The sequence below is a fragment of the Geotrypetes seraphini genome, chromosome 2 (assembly GCF_902459505.1).
Source record: "Geotrypetes seraphini chromosome 2, aGeoSer1.1, whole genome shotgun sequence".
NCBI classification, from domain to species: domain Eukaryota; kingdom Metazoa; phylum Chordata; class Amphibia; order Gymnophiona; family Dermophiidae; genus Geotrypetes; species Geotrypetes seraphini.
The window spans coordinates 121,782,185-121,805,912 of record NC_047085.1 but is presented as its reverse complement, the minus strand read 5'-3'; positions in this window follow the sequence as shown (position 1 = coordinate 121,805,912).

Below are 23,728 nucleotides of genomic sequence, written 5' to 3'. Positions count from 1 at the left end.
CACAGATTTCAAACTGAAGCTCAATTCAGACAAAACTAAATTCTTCATAGCCTCGCCACACGCACAGAATACGACAATACCATTTCACATTAACAATCTAAACTACCCCATTCAACCAACGATGAAGATTCTAGGAGTAATACTAGACCAAGGACTAACCATGAAAGACCACATAGACTCCTTAATCAAAAGAGGGTTTTTCACTCTCTGGAAACTTAAGTCCATTAAGGCGTACTTCCACACTTCAGCTTTCAGAATTCTAGTACAATCCCTAATACTAAACCACCTGGACTATTGCAACATCACCCATCTGACAATCCCCCAGAAGCAAATGCAAAGACTACAACTGATACAAAATGCAGCAGTCAGGATGATTTTCGGGCTGAAGAAGTCCGATCACATAACCCCTTCCTACCGACTCCTACACTGGCTGCCGATGGAGGCGCGCACGAAGTTCAAGCTAGGATGTCTCTGCTTCAAAGTATTAAATGGTCTAGCCCCAAAATACATTACAGACCTCTTCTCATTCCCAACCAACAGACATGAAAGAAAAACACACATGAAATTTGTCTCCCCACCAGCTAGAGGGTGCAAATATAAGAGACACCATCAACAATTGCTATCATATCAAGCAGCCATATGGGGTAAAGACCTAGAAAAATTAATTATGCACACAAACAACTATGAAGAATTCAGGAAACACCTAAAAACTTACCTATTTTTGAAATACCTAGGTAACGAACCGGAACATCAACCCCCCTCGTAACATCACCACATACCGGAACGTGCAAACTGCTAATCCCAACCCCTATTCGCTAAATATGAACACTCTAAGAACTTACGGAATATTTCTACTTCTGTGTAAACAACTTGGCACTTCCTGGCTTTGCAACACACAAATTGACGTTAACATGATTAATGTTATCAGATGTACACTGCTATATTCTCTAATTCGTTGTACGAAATATACACTTGATTGTATTTACTTGATTGTATTCACTTGATTGTATTCACTTGATTGTATTTACAGTTTCTTTTATTGTAAACCGCCTAGAAGTCGCAAGATGTTGGCGGTATATAAGAATAAAGTTATTATTATTATTATTATTATTATTATTATTATTATTATTGAGATGGCTTGGGGAAATCCACTGCTTATTCCTAGGATAAGCAGCATAAAATCTGTTTTACTACTTGGGATCTAGCTAGGTCCTTGTGACCTGGGTTGGCCATTGTTGGAAACAGGGTACTGAGCTTGATGGATCTTCGGTCTGTCCCAGTATGGCAATTCTTATGTTCTTAATTGCTGCTGAGACAGATGTTCAGCAACCTTATCCAAATAATGGTTCTGAATATCTTTACAGAGCAGCTAGGCATTATCTAGAGATATTGCAGGGGTGATCCAAGGGCAAAGTTATTTATACAATCTGTCCTTTCAACTCTCATCACATCTACATGCACCCTTTTGTATCTAAACTAATTCAATGTGCTGTTCATCACCACTGTCTTGATATTTTTTCATCTATTGCTATTCTTGATCTGGCTTTTACCCTCTCCATTATATAGAAACAGTTCCTTCCATCTTGTTTATTTGTTTATTCTTACATTCCTAGGCTGTGAATCTCTCTTTTCTTTATCATCTATCTACACAAGAAAACCTGGTATTCAGGTCTTATCTACATGCTGTCACTTCTACATTAATTTTCTTGCATCCACAAAGTATCTAAGAAATGCCCGCAGTTGTATTTTTAGTTGCCTAGTGCACAACCAGCATTCAAGGGTCAAGTTTTATTTGGAACTTCAATTATGCCTGAGAGTCCACTTGATATTCACAAAGATAAGCTTATCTTGGTAATGTCTGGAGTTGGGTTGCAGTTAATCACAAGAAAATGGAAAAATTGGGATCGTCTAAACTTCACATTCTGGTGGGAGTCACTGTGTTTGTATTATCGGTATGAATGAATGTTAGCGGAGCAAACTGGTCAGTTTCGGGCATTTAATGACATCTGGAGCCTATTGGATATGTTTGTTACAGACCATGGTGGTATATAATGGTTTCTTTTATTTTATTCAGTTTATTTATTGTATTATTCATATTCTTTATACACATCCAGGAGGGGTAAGGAGGGGTTGGGCAGGAGGAAGTTTGGGTTGTTTTAAGAATTTAATGTAGTATGGAAGTGCTGTTTGTTTGATTTTATGATGATACTTTCTTGCACTTTGTATAAGTTATTATATAAAATCAATAAAAATTATAAACCAGAAGGGTCCTTTTACTAAGACACGCTAATTGACTTAGCGCTTGCTAACTGATTTAGGCCGCCTTTTACAAAATTGCGATAGCAGTTTCTAGCGCAGGGAGCCGCGCTGAATGGCCCGTGCTGCTCTCCGACACTCATAGAGTTCCTATGAGCGTCGGGGGCAGCATGGGCCATTCAGCACAGCTCTCTGCGCTAGAAACTGCTATTGCAGTTTCGTAAAAGAGGGGTTTAGTGTGTGATAAATGCTAAGGCACCCATAGAATATAGAGGTCCCTTTACTAAGGCGCGCTAACTGATTTAGCACGTGCTAATCGATTTAGTACACACTAAAGATTAGCGTGCAATAAATGCTAAGGCGGCCATTATATTCTATGGCACCTTAGTATTTAGCGCATGCTAATATTTAGTGTGTGCTAAATCGATTAGCGCAACTTAATAAAAAGACCCCTCAGTGTCAAATATTTTGCCTTTTGCAATTTATTTGTTTTTTTTTCATTTATCCAATACTTGCTTTTATCATCAGTGCTTTCGTATGGACCCTTGAGGAAGGCTTTTTATGCCGAAACACAGACCATGTCGGATTCATATTGCATAGAAAAAAGATTTATCAACAGTGGATTATATTTCTAATAAATCATCTGACCAAAGAACATCGAGTCCACAATTTTGTACTTTTAGTTGTACTATTTTTTCCATGCAAGTTAAAATTGTCCTTAAAAATATTTGAGAAGTATTCAGATGCCAATTAAACACATCAATTTTTAATTCTAAAGGTCATATGAATAAAGTCAGGTCTAAAGTTGGACATAATCAGAATATTTTATTCTTTTTCAATTATATCATTGAGAAATATTAAGTTAACACCATCCTAATTCATTGCTGTTGTCAGTAGAGATATTCATCTGTGGCATTTCATCTAATTGAGCTGTCAGTAGCAATATGTCAAGTTGTTGAGGTATGTCAGATGCCATCAACATCAAGTAAGTTGGTTGCTTTAGCCATTAGTCAGTGTAATAAAAGTTGGTAAATATGAGTAGAATGCAAATATGCTTTCAATTTTTACCTCTCTGGAAAATAATCTAGAAGGTATTAGTGAGCAGAAATTTTATTTGCAGATATGTTATCCCCAAAAAGCTCATAGAAAAAAGTCATCCATTCGAACTATGAGAGGAAATATGGGGCCTAGAAGGGAGACACATAGAAAGGAAAAGTGCTTATTTTTTATTCCAATTGCAAACTTTTCACATGATCCCAGGATGATGAAAAATTTAAAGACACATAATAGATTAATCCTCCCCCACCCCTTTTTTTACAAAGCCACATTAGACCTTTTTTATCACTGGCTATGGCAGTAGCTGCAGCAGTATTAGCTCCGCATGGCCAGCGATAAAAAAGCCTAATGCGGCTTCGTAAAAGGGGGGGCGGGGGGTGCTAAATTAGACAAATGGTAATATGAATTTTAATTTTGTAAGGATTTTTATTTTAATGTTCAGGCTTTTGGCCCAGATTCTATAAGTGGCGCTTAATTTAAGTTGAAAATACTGTTTTAAAATGAAAAATAAAAAAACATTTAAAAGAAAAACATGGCACCAAAATTATGCCTCCGGAGGTGCTTTACAACTCCTAATGCCCCATAAATGTGGCTAATGTCAGAAGTGGGCTAATCTCAAATAAAGGCACCGTTGACTCCACCTAAGTGTAAGTCGGTTAAGCACACACTTCGGTTATCCGCACTCTACCACCACAATCCCGTTTTTTTTTTTTACATTAAAGTCAATGAATATAAACTCCGGATATTTGCAATTCATATAAGTTCACAATCCGCTTATGCACACTGGTTTTATAGGTCCCACCTCTATTCTTTCATGTTACCTTCACTCCAGTTAAATGTAATCACATTCTGACTGGGAGGAAAGCCAGTTGGCAGAACAGATTGGCCACAATGGCTAGGCTTCACACAGCGCTGGGGCAGCTGGGAAAGTGAGTGCTCTGCTTCCACCCAAGCTGTAGGGCATAGCCCACGTGCCATAATTAAACTGAGCCGGCTTAACTACAGCCTCCCCCCACCCTCCTCCCACCCATTCCTATTAAGCACACACTCCATTTAAGCGCATGTGGCGACCTGGTCCGAAGGCCGTGCACTTAAGCGGAGTCGACTGTACATGAAAAGTTTCAATGTATAAAACTGGCTGGAAAGACTGCTCTAGGGGGACTGCTCTAGGTAAGAAAGGCAGTTTAACCCAAGATGGTATCTCAAACGTGGCACAGATAAAACTCGTGCCTACATGAGTCCGCTCTGTACATCTTAATGTCTCTAGAGATTTAATGCAAACCAAATATCAAAATCCCAGTGAATGTATTCAAATATGTATTAAGTGCTCCTTTTGAGATAGGTCCATTCAATGAATAATATACAAACAGTCCATGTGTCAACCCTGCTTGAGAAATCATATAAGGTGACCACAAATTTTCAAAAAATCACAATCAATGAAAAACAGCAAAAAGCAAAACTTATCTGAATCAAAGAGAAATCTTAGTGGCATCATAAAGCGATCTCCATAAGCTCAATAAAAGTAAAAGGTAGGCCTTGAAAACCTTGATCTACATTTTGAGCGCCTACCTTTTCCAAAGCCGTGATTCTATACACACCTCTATCATGTGATTGAAAGTAGAGGGCCCTGAAATAGAGATTCTCCTAAGCCCTGCTTAATTAATTATATCGTTTGAAGGATGTTATTTTACTGTGTTTTAGCTCAAATATTTTAAACAAATAAAAATCGATAGGATGTAACTCTAAACTATCCATAATATCAACATAGCTTAAGATAATTGGTTTTTTAATAGAAATATGTAAATATGATGACTAAAAAAGTATGTAAAATTTGTCATTGAAATTCAAAGCGGTTGCTGAGAAAGCTGCTAAAAACTGTAGGGGGTTGGTTTTTTTTTCCACACCCTGTGTATGAACCAGCTTGTTAAACAGCCTATGTATGTTCTATGGCAAAGTGAGTGATGGTCTTTCAAACCTGTTGCTGCCTCCGCTTCTGCTGACTTCCCTGTAATGCTGAAACTGTGCATTGCACTGTAGTCTTTGAATCCTATTGATTTCATACTTTCTAACTTCAAAACGACACCAGCAGACAGGGCCGACTCAAAGGTTTATGGTGCCCTGAGCCAACTTTGATAGCGGCACCCTCCGCCCACAAAGCTTAAGGATTGGAGAAAGGTGGCTGTGGTAATCAATAATATCAAATGCAGCAGATAGATCGAGAATGATGAGGATAGAGTAGAGGCCATTGGATCTGGACAGTAACAGGTCATTAGAGACCTTAGCAAGGGCAGTTTCCGTGGAATGAAGTGGGAAAAAGCTAGACTGACTTAAGTGAGTTAAGAATAGCTTGAGATGAAAGGAAGTGCAGGCAACAGCAGTGAATAGTGCATTATAGTAGCTTGGATAAAAAGGGGGGAGGGAGATGGCGATGGGGAGTGATAGTTGGAGGGGCATGTGGGGTCTAGTGAGGGTTTTTTGAGAAGAGGTGTAACTATGACACGTTTGAAGTTGCAGTGGAGAGTGATAGGTTGACGATGTGATAGATAGGAGGGATTACAGTGGGAAAGATAACATCAAGTAGGTGGTTGGGAATCGGATCAGCGGAGCAGGTGGTGGGTTTGTAGGAGGAGAGAAAATGTGTAGTTTCCTCTTCAGCGATTTCAGAAAAGGAGGAAAATGTGGCAAGTGTTGAAGGGAGCTTGGTAGAGTGGACAGCTGGAGGGGAGTAGGTGTGTGACCTGATTGAAAATTCAAGGTAAACCTTGTTGTAGAACTCTGCCATAATCTGGGTTGGAGAGTGAAGGGGGGATTGGAGTTGGGGGCACTTTGAGTAGAGAGTTGAGTGTGGCAAAGATTAGAGCTACTGTAGGAGAGTAAGAGGGATTGGGACTTGTATACCACCTTTTTGTAGTTTTATTTATTTATTTTATTTATTTATTTATTTAGATTTATATCCCGTTCTCCCAGTAGCTCAACCACAATCAAATCTGTTTACATACAGGTACTTTAAGCATTTTCCCTACCTGTCCCAGTGGGTTCACAATCTATCTAATGTACCTGGGGCAATGGAGGATTAAGTAACTTTCTTAGAGTCACAAGGAGCAGTGTGGGGTTTGAACCCATAACCTCAGGGTGCTGAGGCTGTAACTCTAACCACTGCATCACACTTTCCTCTATAAGTTAAATAGGTGTAGTATTTTTGTTTGTCAAGCGAGAGGAGGAATTTGAAGTGTATGAAGTCAGCATGTGTATGGGAACTAAGCCATCTCTATTGGTCTTTTTCCCCCAAAATATTTAGAACCCACCTATTTAATTGATTCAGGAAATTGCAAAGCAGAGCCTTAAGCAGATAAGGGGTTTCATTTGCTTTCTTGTCTGGAAGAAGAAAGGAATCAGGCTGGTAGTTTCAGTGTGAAAAGACTAAATACAGTTTAGTATCCTGCTGACAAGTAAAGCTTTATTGCAGTTCACTACAACGAATCAGGAATTCCTCATGACCGTTCATAACGGCTTATGAAATCAAGGCTCATAGAAACCACTTCTCTGTCTCAACCGCTGACTTTGCAGTTACATCCCAAACAAATGTCATAAATTAAACCTGGGTATCATAGCTGGGGTAGGACATGAAAGGTGCATGCTAGAATTACACATCCAGGTCCATAAAGAAAATGAAGCGCTTTCTTTCTCACAATATTCATCATCCTGAGGTCTTTTTTTTTTTTTTTTCTTTCTGTGCTCTCAGCCCCTTTGTAATAGGAAAACTAATTCAGCACTTTTAATATCTTTTGCCCTTGTAGAACTGAGATCAAGGTACATATGAAACAGTCCAGAGGTGAGCATGACAGGCAGATGAAAATAGGGTTGAAAAACTGTGCTTGCTGAAGTAAAAAGCGGCTGTTCAAAGTCCATTATTTCAAGTGCGCTGATTGAGGCAACACTGCATTTAGAGGTGACGAATCCTCACATAAAAAGCCAATAAAGGAACTCGGGCATACAGAAAGGAAAGCTAAGTGCAAGTGAAATTTAAACATGCATTTTATTTAAATTTAAAAACACATTTCAGCTCAACCAAGGATATCAGCAAAAGAAAAACAGAGTGAAATGTTCATTATCAGAAAGTGTGTATCCACTCGGATACTTATCTCGCTGAGATAAAGTATTCAGATAAAGACCAGACAATCGATTAAATCAAGTACACAGTTTACTCATGCCATCAAGATACCAGTTGATGCTTTGTTGGAACTATATTGTTTGATTGCTAATCATCACAGACCCAGACACACTCGTACTTACAGCTTTGGTTGTTTTTATCGAGCATTTCACCAGCTGGTTTGCCCCTGACATAGCCATATAGTTGAAACGTGGCCACGTTGGGCACATTCCTGTATTTCTAGGAGGAGCGTGGGGGAGAGTATGGTACAGTGATTAAAGCTACAGCCTCAGCACCCTGAGGTTGTGGGTTCAAACCCATGCTGCTCTTTGTGACCCTGGACAAGTCACCTAATCCCCCCATTGCCCCAGGTACATTAGATAGATTATGAGCCCACCAGGACAGACAGGGAAAATGCTTGAGTACCTGAATAAATTCATGTAAACCATTCGGAGCTCCCTTGGGAGAACAGTATAGAAAATTGAATAAATAAATAAAGCCCTTTCATGTGAATCTTGTTTGGTCTGCTTCTTTGTTTGCCACACAGTGTATCTAGTAGACCGCCTACCTTCTTATATTCTTACCACTATATTCAGGCTAACAAAAACCCTACATATTCTTGACTCCTTATCCAGATGTAGTTTGACTATACTCAAAAAGACATCACTCTACGATTCTAGCCAGATTAACAAGATGGGGGCTATCTAGTCTTTTGCACTGAGTGTCACATGTTTGATTATCTCCCAGTTGGTGAGGGGTCTTATGTGTGCTCTCAGTGTAAAGAGCTCCTAGCACTCAGGGAATGAGTCCGATCTCTTGAGGCTAAAGTAGCAGACTTGGAGGAGCTAAGGGAGACAGAGAGATACATTGAGGAGACCTCCAGTCTGGCAGCCTCTGTGTTGCCTCAGAGGAGTGAGGTCTTCTTAAAGGAGAGCATCACCCTGGTGAAATAGGAGGCAATCCTGTTGCCAGGACCTGCCCACCAGGGGATGCAATGTTCTCTTTCACTGAGGATGTATCTCCAGGGGCTTCTGTCCAAGATTGAAGGGTAAGGACAATGGTTATAGTAGGAGATTTAATCTTTAGGCATGTAGATAGATGGGTGAATGTTGGAGGTGAGGATCGCTTGGTGATAGACCTCGCACGTCACCTAAATAAGATTTTAGACAGTGTTGGGGAGGAACCTTCTGTCTTGGTACATGTGGGTACCAATGACATAGGGATATGTGGTAGGAGGGTTCTGGAAGCCAAATTTAGGCTCTTAGGTAGGAAGTTAAAATCCATAACCTCTAGGGTAGCATTTTCAGAAGTGCTCCCTGTTCTACATGCAGGTCCCAAAAGACAGGCAGAGTTCTGGAATTCCAATGCGTGGATGAGGCAATGGTACAGGGAGGAGGATTTTAGATTTGTTAGGAACTGGTGACATACTGGGAAAGGGGAAACCTATTCCATAAAGATGTGTTCCACCTTAACCAGGGTGGAATCAGGCTGCTAGCATCAACATTTAAAAAGAAGATAGAGAAGCTTTTAAACTAGAAACTGGGAAAAGGCCAACAGTTGTTCAAAAGACCATGGTTTGGGACAAGATATCTTTAAAAGATATCATCATAAAAGGAAAAATGGAGCATCCTGAGATTCCAATACAGACCACAGTAGACCAGGTTTCCTTAAATTCAGTGCCGGCTGATTTTAAAGATTGCAAATTATTTATGCAAACCGCTGAGCAAATAATAAATAGATATGGCAAACACTGTTTGAAATGTCTCTATGGAAATGCCAGAAGTCTAAGAAACAAGATGGGAAAGTTAGAATATATTGCACTACATGAAAAGATAGATATATTAGGCATCTCTGAAACCTGGTGGAAGATAACCAATGGGACACTGTCATACCAGGGTACAAGTTATATCATAGTGATAGGGTGAATCGAATCGGTGGAGGCATAACATTATATGTTAAGGAGGACCTTGAATCAAATGGACTGAAAATTCTACAGGAGCAGAAATACACCTTGGAATCCTTTATGGGTAGAAATTCTGTGTGTAAGGAGGAAAGGGATGTGATAGGAGTGTACTACCATCCGCCTGACCAGGATGAACAGACAGATGCTGAAATGTTATCAGAAATTAGGGAGGCTAACACACTGGGTAACACAGTAATAATGGGTGATTTCAACTACTCAGAATTAACTAGGGAAAGGACACATCAACAATCACATTAAGCCCAAACTATGCCCCGTAGGAAAAACCAGGGGGATCCCTTACAATGCTCAAAGACCCACCCACCATACAAACACACACACTATCATACATAACTCACACAAAAAAAGCGGAGAAAACTCCTCAGTTAAGCTTCATTTGGTTAAAAAATAAACAAAACTTCACTTAGTAGAAAAAGAAAGAGAATGAAATCACTTTCACAGGTTAGGTTGGTTTCAACGGTGGGAAAAAATACAGGCACCGTAACAGCCCTAAGGAAAACCACCCTTATACAAAAAACATACCAGAACATAAGCACATAAGCATTGCCTCTGCCGAGTCAGACCATAGGTCCATCATGCCCAGCAGTCCACTCCCGCGGTGGCCCCCCAGGTCAATGACCTGTAGTGATCTATTACTCAAGAGCATTTTGTCTTGTATAGTAACCCTCTAATTGTACCCCTGGATTCCCTTACCCTTTAGGGTAAGTAACAAAGTCTCAAAAATTTCAAAACAGACTCGTGAGCAGAGAAACAAAACTTCAAAGTTAGCTGTAAATCAGTGTCCAGGCTTTCTTCAAACACCTCCACTGTGTGCTGCCACACCCGAATGCTGGAGCCAGTTGCACCCAACGGTGAAATCACCGTTTCGCTATACTGCGTCAGGGGTCCCCTTTTTTGTGTGAGTTGTGTATGATAGTAAGCTTTTAATTCGGATAAATCCCATTTTATCCATGTTAAATAACCCCTAAAAATTGCCTCTATTTACTGCAGTTACCACACACACACATACACTTTTACAGATTCTTCAAACTGAGAGGAGCCACAAGCACTAGGGGTCACTCGGAGAAGTTGAAAGGGGACAGGTTTAGAACAAATGCTAGAAAATTCTTTTTTACGCAGAGGGTGGTAGACACATGGAACGCGCTTCCGGAGGAAGTGATAGGCCAGAACTCTGTACAGGGATTCAAGAAGGGTTTGGATAGGTTCCTGGAGGATAAAGGGATACAGGGGTACAGATAGAACTTGAGGTAGGTTATAGAAGTGGTCAGAAACCACTTCACAGGTCGCAGACCTGATGGGCCGCCGCGGGAGCGGACCGCTGGGCGAGATGGACCTCGGTCTGACCCAGTGGAGGCAACTTCTTATGTTCTTATGTTCTTACAAAAGCGTACTAGTATTTTTATTGTCGGCCGTAGTGGTAACAGCTCTGACGCTCATAGAATTCCTATGAGCATCAGAGCTGTTACCGCCATAAACAGCGCTGAAAATGCTAGTACGGTTTTGTAAAAGAGGGGGGAAGGGGTGGTTTAAGCATGTTAGGTCAGTGAAGGGAAAATATCCACTAACTTTTCATTTTGAAAGCACCTAGTTTTCCCAACAATGTAGCACGTGTTGAAGAGTTCAGGCAAGCCTAATATGTTTAAATAAGTTTTATTTAGGGTTGTTGACATTTGTAAGGCCTTTTAATAACATTTGGGAAATATTGGATAGGATTGTTTTTATATGCTTGCTACACTAACCCCCCTCCCTCCCCCCTTTTACAAACCGTAGTGTGGTTTTTAGTGCCGGCCATGGAGGTAACAGCTCTAGCGCTCATAGAATTCCTATGAGCGTCAGAGCTGTTACTGCCACGACAGGCGCTAAAAACCGTGATACGGTATTGTAAAAAGGGGGAGGGGAGGTTAAATTTTTGGATGGGCATTTTTTCTAAATCCCAAGAGGAAGTGAATTGATCCCACTAACATTAAGGTTCCTATTTCAGTTCTAGCTGTTCGCACTATTTTGAAGTTGATAATGAATAAATTTGAATATATAGATTTTCTGTGCTCAGCCCTGCAAAAAAAACTCTTAGCATCATATTCATAAATGCAAAACACAAGTAAGTCATAAAGAGCTGAAGGGTGAAAGAATTATTTTGTTTATTATAGTCTCTTTAGGTTTCAAAACTCATTACATGCAAGAAATAACTCTTACAATTTCAAAAAGGGCAAGTTACGTAACATATACAATCATACCAAATTCATTAGTGAAAACCATTATCAGTTACCTCCCCTTCTACTTGGTTCATATGCCTGCAAGATAATTGGAGAGGTTCACAGGAGGATAAGAGACTAAAAGGTTGTATATTGAATCCTTATTTATCAAAACATAAGAAAATCATCCAGACAGCCATAGAATATTAAGCTCACAGGACTACAAACACGTAAGCCAGAAAAATTAAAAGCAAACAGCACCCAGCAATAATTTGATTACATTATATTGTAGGTGATCCAAGGTTGAATGCAATTCTTTGTCATTCAAAAGCTCAGTAATCTGATTTGAATTTTAAAAAAATATGCAGGATATATTTGATGAGAAATAACACAATTCTATAAAGTGGTACCGAAGGCAACATTAATTTGGTAGACACCTATACACACTATGGAGGAAATTCTGTACATGGCATCTAAAAAGATAGGCACCTATAATATAGGCACCTATCTCTTGTTAAAGCTCATAATTGAGGTCAATTTATTGATTAAGTTAGGCATCTAACTTTAGGAAGCCTATTTATTTAGTCGCCTCGTATTGAATTTCCCCCTATGTGCTGTTCTGTAATGTAGTTTCTAATGCCCAGATTCTCTAAGCCAGGACTGCCCAAGTCCAGTGCTCGAGATCTACTGGCAGGCCAGGTTTTCAGGATATCCACAATGAACATGCATGAGAGAGATTTGCCTGCACTGCCTTCTTGGTATACAAATCTATCCATAAGAAGCATTTCTTCTTATCTCTTCCATGCCGCATCCATCTCCTCCCTCTGTCTCCCCTTCTGCTCCATCCCTGTGCACCATCTCATCCCTCTCCCATGGTCAGATAATTCTGTCTTTCCCTTTTCCCCTCATATGGTCTGGCATCTTTCTCCTCTCCTTTCCATAGCCTGGAATCTCTCTCCTCTCCCATAGTCTGGCATCTCTCTCTCCTTCCCTCCCTCTTCTCGAGGTCTAACATCTCTCTCCTCTCCTTTTTGCGGGCTGGCATCTCTCTCTCTCTTTCCTTCCCATTCCAGTGGTCTGACATCTCTCTCTTCCCCATGCATCTCTCTACCTCACTCCTCTCCCACCACCAGGTCCAATAATTCTCTCTTCCTCCCTCTCTCTGCCCAACAATTCTCCTTTTTTTCATCACCTCATGTGCACTCAGACACCTAGTTCTCCCTTTCTATTCCCTCCCTCACCTCAGCATCTATTTCCCACACTCTCTCTCCTTCCATTCTATGGCTCTCTCCTTCCCTTCCCCCATTCTGTGCCTCAACTAGGTGCAGTGGCGTACCTAGGGTATGTAAAACAAAACTTTCAATTGGCGACTGCTATGGTTATAGGACAATGGAATAGTATCGTTTTGCAGAAAAGATGGAAGCCATCTTTTTGGACTCAGTTGAAGCGGTTGTTTTCGCTCTTTCAAGACTGATCGGTTGGGTCACACCCTGATGCAGTTGGCACCTGTTTCACATAGTTTCTGCAAAACGATACTATTCCATTGTCCTATAACCATAACAGTCGCCAATTGAAAGTGTTGTTTTACATACATTGGTTTTTCAATATATCCGTGTTTCTATAGGTACCTAGGGTATGTGGCACCCGGGGCCCATCATTTTTTGACACTCCCCCTATGTAAAAAAATATTTTTTGTAATGACCATGAAACAGAATAAATGGTCAGAATAGAAACAGGCAGTGAAAATTTTCTTATATTCCAAACATAACATAACATAAATTATGTCTGAATTGTCATGACATCAGAAGTGCATATGGAATAGTTGCAGGAGATGCTTGGGACAGTTCTGATTGTGTTAGTTCGGTTTTATGTGTTTTTTGAATAGAAGGGTTTTTATTTCTTTTTGAAGGTTTTGCAGTCTGTGGTCGATGTCAATTGGTTGTAGAGTTGGGGGTCGAGTGTTGCAGCTCGAATGGCTAGGAGGTTGTCGAACAGTTTTTTTCTTTTGACGTTTTTGGTTGGAGGGTGTGTGAATGGTGCATGAGTTCTCCTATGTCTGTTTGAAGTGGATTGAATTATTTAGCTGAAGAAATTAGTTACCCCCTCATCCCACACACATTAATTCTCTTCCATTTTTGTTCCCATTATAAAAAAACACTGATAAGTTCCCAGAAAAAAAATACATTAAAATAAGAAGTGAAAACAAAGGCCCCTACAGATGAGAACATAACATAAGAATAGCCTAACTGGGTCAGACCAATGGTCCATCATGCCCAGTAGCCCATTCTCATGGTAGCCAATCCAGGACACTAATACCTGGTCAAAACCCAAAGAGTAGCAACATTCCATGCTACCGATCCAGGGCAAGCAGACACTTCCCCCATGTCTTAATAACAGATTATGGACTTTTCCTCCAGGAATTTGTCCAAATCTTTCTTAAAACCTGCTTTTACCATAACTTCTGGCCACTTCATTTTTAAGTTTAGATCTTTCCTTTCAAACAGAGACCTTGCTAGATGTCAAATACAGCACAAGGTAACTTCACACAGACTTTGCTGTGCAGGAAATGTGAATCTCCTCATACACCCACCATATAGTGCAAAATTGTGCAAAGGTCTGTTTTTTTCTTTCGATCACTACATAGCCTAATGCCACACAAGCAGCGCTGTTATAAACATATTCTGTAGGTCAATGCTAAGGATAACAAAGTTTCCTTCCTTGGACCAGAAGGAGATAAACCACTGGAAGAGATCCCAAAACAACACCCAAAGACCCACTCAGTGTGTGAACCAGTTGAGTGGAGTGGACTAACTGGGGGGTGGAAATGGGCCCGGAGTTTGCTCAGCAGAATTTCCCAGACCACCTCTTCCTCTCAACACATTGACACGCTGCCACCACCACCACTAGGAACACCTCACTGGGTAGGCCAGCTATGCTATAAACTTTATAAAACACATTATTATATTTTCTTATAAAGCACATATTTTAACTGAATTCTCTGACATCCTCAGCCTTTCCATTCACAAAAATAGAAAGAAGAAAAGTTCCCATTTCCTGCTGTCTCATGTCCCCGGCCTATACAATATTTTTTTTCTGCAGACCCTTCAAAAGTCTGACCAAATCCTCGTTTCACTTGCATTATAAAGTACTGAGGATGCCATCTCTCCCCAATCCCAGGTCCTAAAGTCTAAGACAGTAGCGCAAACTAATGCTGCCAGATTCAGGAAAAAAATTTTTGATTCAATTCAGCCTATTGCAGGGGTGTCCAATGTCGGTCCTCGAGGGCCGCAATCCAGTCGGGTTTTCAGGATTTCCCCAATGAATATGCATTGAAAGCAGTGCATGCACACAGATCTCATGCATATTCATTGGGGAAATCCTGAAAACCTGACTGGATTGCGGCCCTCGAGGACCGACATTGACACCCCTGGCCTATTGAATTGGTTTTTCAATTCGATTTTCCTGCCCAGTTGGGTGATTTTTTTCAAAACTCCTGGTGGGTTTTATAGCTTTTTCACCCCCTTTGGCTTCTCCTAACCACACTGGCGCTGTGGTGTAAATAAAATAAAGAAACAAAAAGGACTTTTCCTCTCTCTGTTAAATCCTAGCTCACGTTTGCAGTCCAACACCAGCTCTGGCAGGATACACATTTCAAATCTGACATATTATAATCACAAAACAGAAAATAAAATTAATTTTTCTACCTTTTGTTGTCTGGTTATATTTCAAATCTTGTTGGTCCAAGGCTCTGGTTTTCTTCTGATAACTTGCTTGCCAGGGTCTCCTTCTTTCTGCATGCTAACCATCCATCTGCCAACTCTGTCCTCCCTTTCCATTTCCCTTCCCTTCCCAGGAAGTCTGGTATCTTTCCTTTTTTTCATCTCCCTCCACAGATCCACCTTTTCTTAAATACCCTTTCATCCGGCATCTCTCCCTCCTTCCCCACCACCCCAGAGTCCAACATCTCTCCCTTTCTTTTCCTAATTACCCTCCTATCCAGTATCTCTATCCCTCTTCCACACCATCCCTTGTGTCCAATTTCTCTCCCTTTCTGTTCCTTCCCTCCCTAAATCCCATGGTCCATCATCTCTCTCCCTCTCCTCTATTTTCAGACCCATTATTTCTTCCCCCCCCCCCCAAAGTTTGGCATATGCACGTCTCTTTGAACACCCCCTTCCCTCCGTGTATTTCTAAATCATGGTCCCCCCCAAAGGCCTGTCCCCCCTTAAAGGTCTGCCTGTCCCCCCTTGAAGGCCTGTCCCATCCCCTTGTAGGCCTGTCCCCCCCTTGAAGGCCTGCCTGCCTGTCCCCCCTTTGAAGGTCTGCACCCCCTGAAGGCCTGCACCCCCCGAAGGCCTGTCCCCTACTTGAAGGCCTGTCCCACCCCCTTGTAGGCCTGTCCCCCCTTGAAGGCCTGCCTGCCTGCCTTTCCCCCCTTTGAAGGCCTGTCCCCCCTTGAAGGCCTGCACCCTCTTGAAGGCCTGCACCCCCCCGAAGGCCTGCACTCCCTTGAAGGTCTGCACCCCCCCGAAGGCCTGTCCCCCCCTTGAAGGTCTGTCCCACCCCTTTGTAAGCCTGTCCCCCCCTTGTAGGCCTGTCCCCCCTTGAAGGCCTGCCTGCCTGCCTTTCCCCCCCTTGAAGGCCTGTCTCCCCCTTGAAGGCCTGCACCCCCCCTTGAAGGCCTGCACTCCCTTGAAGGTCTGCACCCCCCCGAAGGCCTGTCCCCCCCTTGAAGGCCTGTCCCCCCCTTGAAGGCCTGCCTGCCTTTCCCCCCTTGAAGGCCTGCCCCCCCCTTGAAGGCCTGCACCCCCTTGAAGGTCTGCACCCCCCAAAGGCCTACACCCCCCCGAAGGCCTGCACCCCCCCTGAAGGCCTGCCTGCCCCCCCTTGAAGGCCTGCACCCCTAGAAGGTCTGCACCCCCCCCGAAGGCCTGTCCCCCCTTAAAGGCCTGCCTGCCTGCCTGTCACCCCCTCCCCCTTGAAAGCCTGCCTGCCTGCCCGCCCGCCCCACCCTGAAGGCCTGATGCCCCGACCCACCCCAAAGGACCGCTCGCCCCCCTGGCCTCCCCGCACCACCTATGAAGCAGCCGCAGCAGGATCGCGAAGTCAGCATCAGCGATCCCTGCGCTGCTTCCTGCGCCACGGTCCCGCCCCTCCTCTGACGTCAGAGGAGGGGCGGGATCGCGGCGCAGGAAGCAGCGCCTAAGCAGCGCAGGGATCGCTGACGCTGACTTCGCAATCCTGCTGCGGGCTGCTTCACAGGTGGTGCAGGAAGGTCAGTGGGGCGAGCGGTCCTTCGGGGGTGGGGGGGGACTGAACGGCAAGGCCGGGAGCACGCCCTTAGGGCTGGCACCCGAGGCGCACCGCCCCCCCCGCCCCCCCTTGGTACGCCACTGACTAGGTGCCTCCCTCCGGCGGGTGTCTTCCATTTTCATTGCCACCCCCAGGTGTTTTATCTTCTGTCCAGCTCCCTCCTCCTCACTGCCACAGTGTGCACATGTCCTGTGCCTGAACCAGAAGACTTCTCTGACATCGCAACGTCAGAAAGAATGTTTCAGGATGAGGTGCGGGACAAGTGAGGAGCCATCGTCCATGGCTTTGTGCACACTGCGGCAGTGAAGAGGAGGGAGCAGGCCAGAAGATAAAACATCTGAGGGCGGCAATGAAAATGCCGCATCACACCACGGGCTACATAAAACAGCCAGGTGGGCCTTGTGTTTGATACCTGTGGCATGTATTCTAATCTCTGATCATGCAGCTATCTAACAATCTCACGAAAAGGAATAATCTATATATTAAAAGAAGTCCTCTGCCCCTTTTTGATTTTCTAAGAGAATGAATCAATCTGTGTCCTGATGGGCAGAGATCAACTAAACTTGGAGAACTTTTATCTGGAATGCAAGATTGTTATGCCAATTATTCTTGTTTTGCAGCTGGTTATTAGATCCTTTAAAACCAGGGTTGTATTACAGACTTAGCATGTATTCAGGTATAAGCATTCAGTGGGCATATATTCTTCCTCCAGGATTATTTCTGCATTACATGAGATCTGTTTTAAATTCTCATAGTCCATTTTTTTACATTGATATAATGATCTGGGCTTCATCCTTCTGTTACCCATAATTTCTTCTGGTACTTTCAGAATATCATCATCAGGCATTTATTCCTGACTATATCTAATATCACCTCAACTTTTGTATCAGGATACTATGGTTGGAAATATCAGGTTATTGACTGAGGCTATATTAGTTTTAATAAAATTATTATATGCTCCATTGACTGTGACTGCCTTAAGAAGGAATAAAACTGTCAAGGTTAGACAGAGGGTCAGTAGTCATTTCATCCTTCAGCTTTTGGGTAACCTACTTCTAGTATTTAAATAACCACTATTTAGAGCACACTAACTTCTATAGTCATTTTCCAATTGGAGATGTCTTCACCCAAGAAAGAAAATGTTCCCTGCAGGGCCTCTGTAAAGGATTACTTAATTTAGGGTTAGATCAGTACAGAAATAACTCTCTAATGAGTAGTGCGGTGAACCATTTCATGGTGGTTTTAAAACTGAAACAGTTGTTGGAGCAGCAGACGTCTGGTGGTAACCCTCAGAGGTATACCAATTTAACCCGGGTTCAGTATCAGGCGCTTCAAGCACTTAGAACTGATCCTACCCTGGACATCAAACCCGCTGACAAGGGAGGGGCCATTGTTGTACAATCTACTACTCAGTACCTATCTCAAGTACAGGCCCATATTACCAACACGGCATGGTACAGAAGGCTTGAGTCTGACCCCTCCCTTGTCCTACAGGCTGACATTGCTAAGGTGGTCCAAACTGCTCTTGAAAAAAACATGATTACTAAAACTGAGGCAAAATTTCTCACCCAGACTCCTACTCACACTCCTCAATTTTATACTGTCCCCAAGATACACAAGTCTTTGCACAACCCTCCGGGCAGACCCATTGTGTCTTTGCGTGGGACTGTCCTGGAGCCGTTGTCCAAGATGATAGACCACTTTCTCAAATCTCAGGTGGTCAAAGCCAAATCGTTCATTTGGGATACCACCCATTTCTTAAAAAGTATCAGAGCCCTTGAAGTCCAGTCCACTGATTATTTGATAGTCATGGATCTTGAAGCACTTTACAGCAACATCCCTCAGGCAGAAGCATTAAAGATAGTGGAAAAGAATTTGTCTGCTTTGCCTATTGACAACAGAATCCCTGCTTCTTTTTTGCAGACTTTATCTACTTTTGTTCTGCAACGGAATTTTTTTGAAGCTCAGGGAGATTTTTATTTACAGATGCACGGGGTAGCGATGGGTACCGCCATGGCTCCCAGTGTTGCTAATCTGTATGTGTCTAATTTTGAGGAATGTTTCCTTTACCAGTCCACTTGGATGTCTGCCATCTCGGTGTGGTTTCGCTTCATCGACGATGTGTTTTTAATATGGACGGATTCCTTGGCTCGTTTTCATGTGTTTTTGGATTGGCTTAACTCAGTGGACACTCATTTGAAGTTCACTGCCACTACAAGTGCTATTTCAGTGACTTATTTGGATACGGTGGTGACTAAGAGTGCGGGAAAATTGACAACGTCTGTGTTTAGAAAAGTGACCGACCGGAATACCTATTTACATTTTACTAGTTGTCATCCTTTCAGACTTAAACAGGCTATTCCGGTTGGTCAATTTTTGAGAATTCGCCGGATTTGTTCTTCTCTGGCTGAATTCAAAATCCAGGCCAGAGATTTATCTCAACGTTTTTTGGAAAGAGGATACCCGGAGTGGACTATCAGACGGGCTTATTTACGTGCCCGGCATGCTAATCCTGAACTATTGCTCCATCATGTTCAGCGTTCTGATCCAGAACGTCAAGTATGTGTGGTCACATATTCCCCTCGGGCTCAACAAATGGCTGCCCTCATCAGACAACATTGGCAGGTTTTGAGTTTCCACTCTATCTTTCAGGAACCCCCCCTCATTGCATTCTCGCGCCCCAGGAATCTAAAAAATTTGTTGTCTACTCGTGTCACCAAGAGCAGTCCTGGCTCTCATCTACCTTGTGGTCGTTGTTCCATGTATGCAAATACTATCACTGCGTCTTGCTGGCATGATCCTCACACCCACAGGGAATTTCAGTTAAGGAGTCACACCACTTGTGAATCTCGGTGGGTTGTGTATGTCATCAACTGCCCCTGTGGGTTATCCTACGTAGGTCGCACATGTAGAATGATCAAAACCAGGTTGATGGAACACAAGAGTAGACTTCACCAGGCTGTCGAGTCGGCTCCTATGGTTTCCCATTGTTTACAATTGGGCCATGAGTTCCAACACTTAACATGGATGTTGCTGGAACAAATTCCTTATACCTACAGAGGAGACAGAATGACACAACTCCAATTGAGAGAACAACATTGGATTTTCAAGCTTGGCACGGTCATTCCGGGGGGTCTCAATGAATTTGTGGAGTGGAATACCATTGTTTGATCTTTTGGTGACTCCTCCTTGTTTTTTCTTTTTTGTTTTTGATTGGTTGAAAATGTCTGACATCATTTTGGATCTGCTTTTAAGCCCGGTTAGTTGCCTCTGCGGGCTCTCCTGCTTCCCTCCCAGCCGGTTCTGCTCCCGCCTTAAGATCCTGATGAAGGGTTTCACCCAAAACCGGTTGATCCAATGACTATTCTGGTCTCCTGCAATTCTCATTGACTTCATTTGGCTCGCTTTAAAAGCTAAGTTGGCTGTGGTTTCATTTTGCATCTTGGGGATTAGGCTGGGGAGGACTCTATGAGTGGGTTTTCAGTTTGATTCACTCTCTCACTAGTTCACTGTTTGTGACTTATTCATTGTTATTAATTCTGCACAGTTGATTTTGCACACTAGGGACGCCCGATGATGGTGTGCAGGCGGGGTGATTCACCTCCGTCTTTGTAAGTGGAAGCGCTGCAGTTTGTTTTCCTGTCACTAATAACCTCACACTGAGAGTGTCCCTACTCCTTAATTGACATTTGGTAGTTGTGTGGTTTGTTTTGTTAGCAGTGATTAGCTGACTCACACACTCTTAGAGTCCTTACTGACATTTTTTGCCTTCTTTTTTGTATCTTTTTAAGCACCTTTTGACATACGTAGAGGAGTTTATAGTATTACTCCCTATGGCTGGCAGGCCCACCTCTTCAAAATGATGGGACTTCCCCATCCTGGGATGCACCGGGGAGGGGCCTAAGGCCCTGATTGGCCCAGGCACCTAAGGTCTCCCATAGGAGGAGCTTTAGGTACCTGGGCCAACTAGAGTTTTAAACCTCCTTCCCAGTGTATTCTGGGATGCACTGCGAAGGAGGTCTTTGACTCCGGTTGGCCCAGGTGCCTAAAGCTCCTCCTATGGGAGGGATCTTAGCTGCTTGGGCCAATAAGGGCCTTAGGCCCTCCCCGATGCATCCTAGGATGCACTGGGAAGGGGAAGACCCACCATTCTGAAGAGGCGGGCTTGCCGGCCAGAGAGAGTAGGCATCTCTCTGGCCGGTCTTAATGATAAAGGTATGAGGGGATCCGGGTGGGCTTTGGATAGTGGGGAGGATCCCCTTGCTGCGATCAATTCAGTGCCAATGCAATTCTATAAACAGTGCCTGTGACATGGACACCAGTTATAGATTGGGGTGGTTAGGCAGGGTTAGATGTCTGTCCATTAGGACAGACCCAATTCTGTATAGGACGCCCGTGTGTAATTCTCAAATGCCGCTTAGGCGGTTGCTGAGACTTGGCGTCCTATACAGAATCAAGCCCTAAACAAAGATTTTTCTCAACTGCTATCTGTGTCATAATCTGATTTTATCTTATGCTCTGAGATGCAACCTAAAATACTAAACTAGACTAATACCCTTTTTATATAAAAACCCTAACAGAGACTCAAAAGGCTACACTATTGCCTAAACTGACTTTGCTGAAAAAGTAGAGCACTGAACTAAAAAATTAAAAGAGAAAGACAATGAAATAACCTACTGAAGCCTAAGTTTACCTTTTCCCGAGTTTGAATGTCAGCAGAAGATAGCAGATCATCACTCAGCACCTCTTCAGGATAAGGAACAGTTAAGGACTCTCCAGTGATCTTCTGCTCAGCCAGGGAACCTTTTTGGCAAATTGTTTGATTATAGCAGAAAAATATCGAAAGCAAAAAAGAAAAGAGGGGTAAACAATAACCACAAAAACAAGCTTCAACAAAAAGTGGGTACCGTGTATATGGATGACCCAGGAATGATAAAAAATTTAAAATATTTATTAATAGACATTATAAAAATAAGTTACTATGTACACTAAACTAAACTAAAACTTAGCTTTGTATACTGGGTCTTCAGCCAGAAAGGAGCTCAACTCTTAACATTAACTAAAAAAATACTGAAAAAAGTAACAATTAGAAAATATTAATATGATTGGTTTTCAAAGTGTTTGGCAAATAAAATAGTTTTTAAAGATTTACAAAAAAGTTGAAAAGGACCTAGAATACCCTAGCATCGAAGTCATAAGCCTATTCTAGTCCCCACACCACGCCTCTAACATACCTTCAGATTTATAAGAATTACTGATCAACAGCATAGTGTGACAGGGAAGCCCCTGTCACAGGTTCAAAACCTGCTTTAAACCCTTTCACTAAAGCAAATGTGCCTATTCCTAAGCCAAGGAAGCTGCCCATTAACTCTGTTACCAGTGCTAAGATCAGACAGGCAGGGCAGAACAGAGAAGGGATAGCAGAGAAGAACAGAATACCTATTCCAAGCCACTATAATCCCTTTTATAAACCATCTGTTAATTCTCCAGTAAAACCTCTGGTCAGTCAATCTGACACAGCAAGGGTTAAGGAAAGGGGTGGAGCTGGCAAGCAGAAGTGGCTAGAGCACCAGTGAAAGGTATACACAGCAGAATAAATCAAACACCCTCAGGCAATCAGGAACCTGGAGGGAAGGACATTCCTCACAGAACAGGGAATTGAATGCTGGGAGCTCTATCTTACTGCCTTCTGCTAAGAAACCTGTCTCACAGTGCTGCCATGCTGATAGAACTCTGCTTCCTAAGCAGAGGCTAATTGGAAGGGAAAAGCTCCATGAGCAGGGCTGTTCCAAGGCTGCTCCAGGGGATAGCTTGTACCCAGCTTCAGAGAGTGAGGAGTCACTTATGGAAGTAGAAGGGTATATCTCTGAGGGGGATGAAATGTACTGCAGCTCAGAAGCCTTAGACTATATGTCTGAATGCAGCATGAGTCAGTGAGGTACTGTGTGGGGGAAGGGAATGAAAGCTTGTTTTATTACCACTGTCTAAAGTACATAAAGAAACATTTCTGTCCTTAGGAGGGACTGTATAATGAATGAGAGTTTGATGTGTGAATGTGAGGATTGGTTAGTAGCAGAAATTAAACCAGAATCCCTGTATGCAAGCAAAGCATAATGCTATCTAACCTTAAAAGGAGAAATAAAGCCCGGAGTGGATTCAGTGACCTGACATTTCACATCCCTGATAGTGGGAACTTTTGGGAGTGGAATCTTAGATCATTAAAACAAGGGTGAATGGTTCCCAGCCCACTGCCCAAAAATAAGAAGGGTAGTGGGGGGTATTTATAATTCAGGTAGTCAGGTGGGGAGAACTTCCTGAAGAAACACAGTGGGCTCAATACAGTAATTGTGCCAAGCCTAGGAGACGTGGAGCTAAAGCCCAGGGCTGGCAAATGTCAACAAACATACACATAAAGACACACAGATATGCAATGACATACAAAGACATAGATCAAAATATTCAAAAATTATTGGGAGTAGAAACAGAATACAATTTTCCATCCCTGTACACAATGAAGGAGTATGCTCAGTATTGAACATGCCTAGCACCTACTGGCACCCTTAGAGCTGAGTACTATGCATAAAGATACACACACATACTCATGCACACAAAAAAGGAAAAGAGAGACACAAACACATACACAAAGACACAGCCAGATAAAGACACAGGCAAAGATATGCATATACACATAACACACAAGCATGCCTCATTGAGCCCCTATCACCCTAAAAAGACATACTCCCTCTTCTACAAAGCCGCACTAGCGGCTGCCGCACGGTA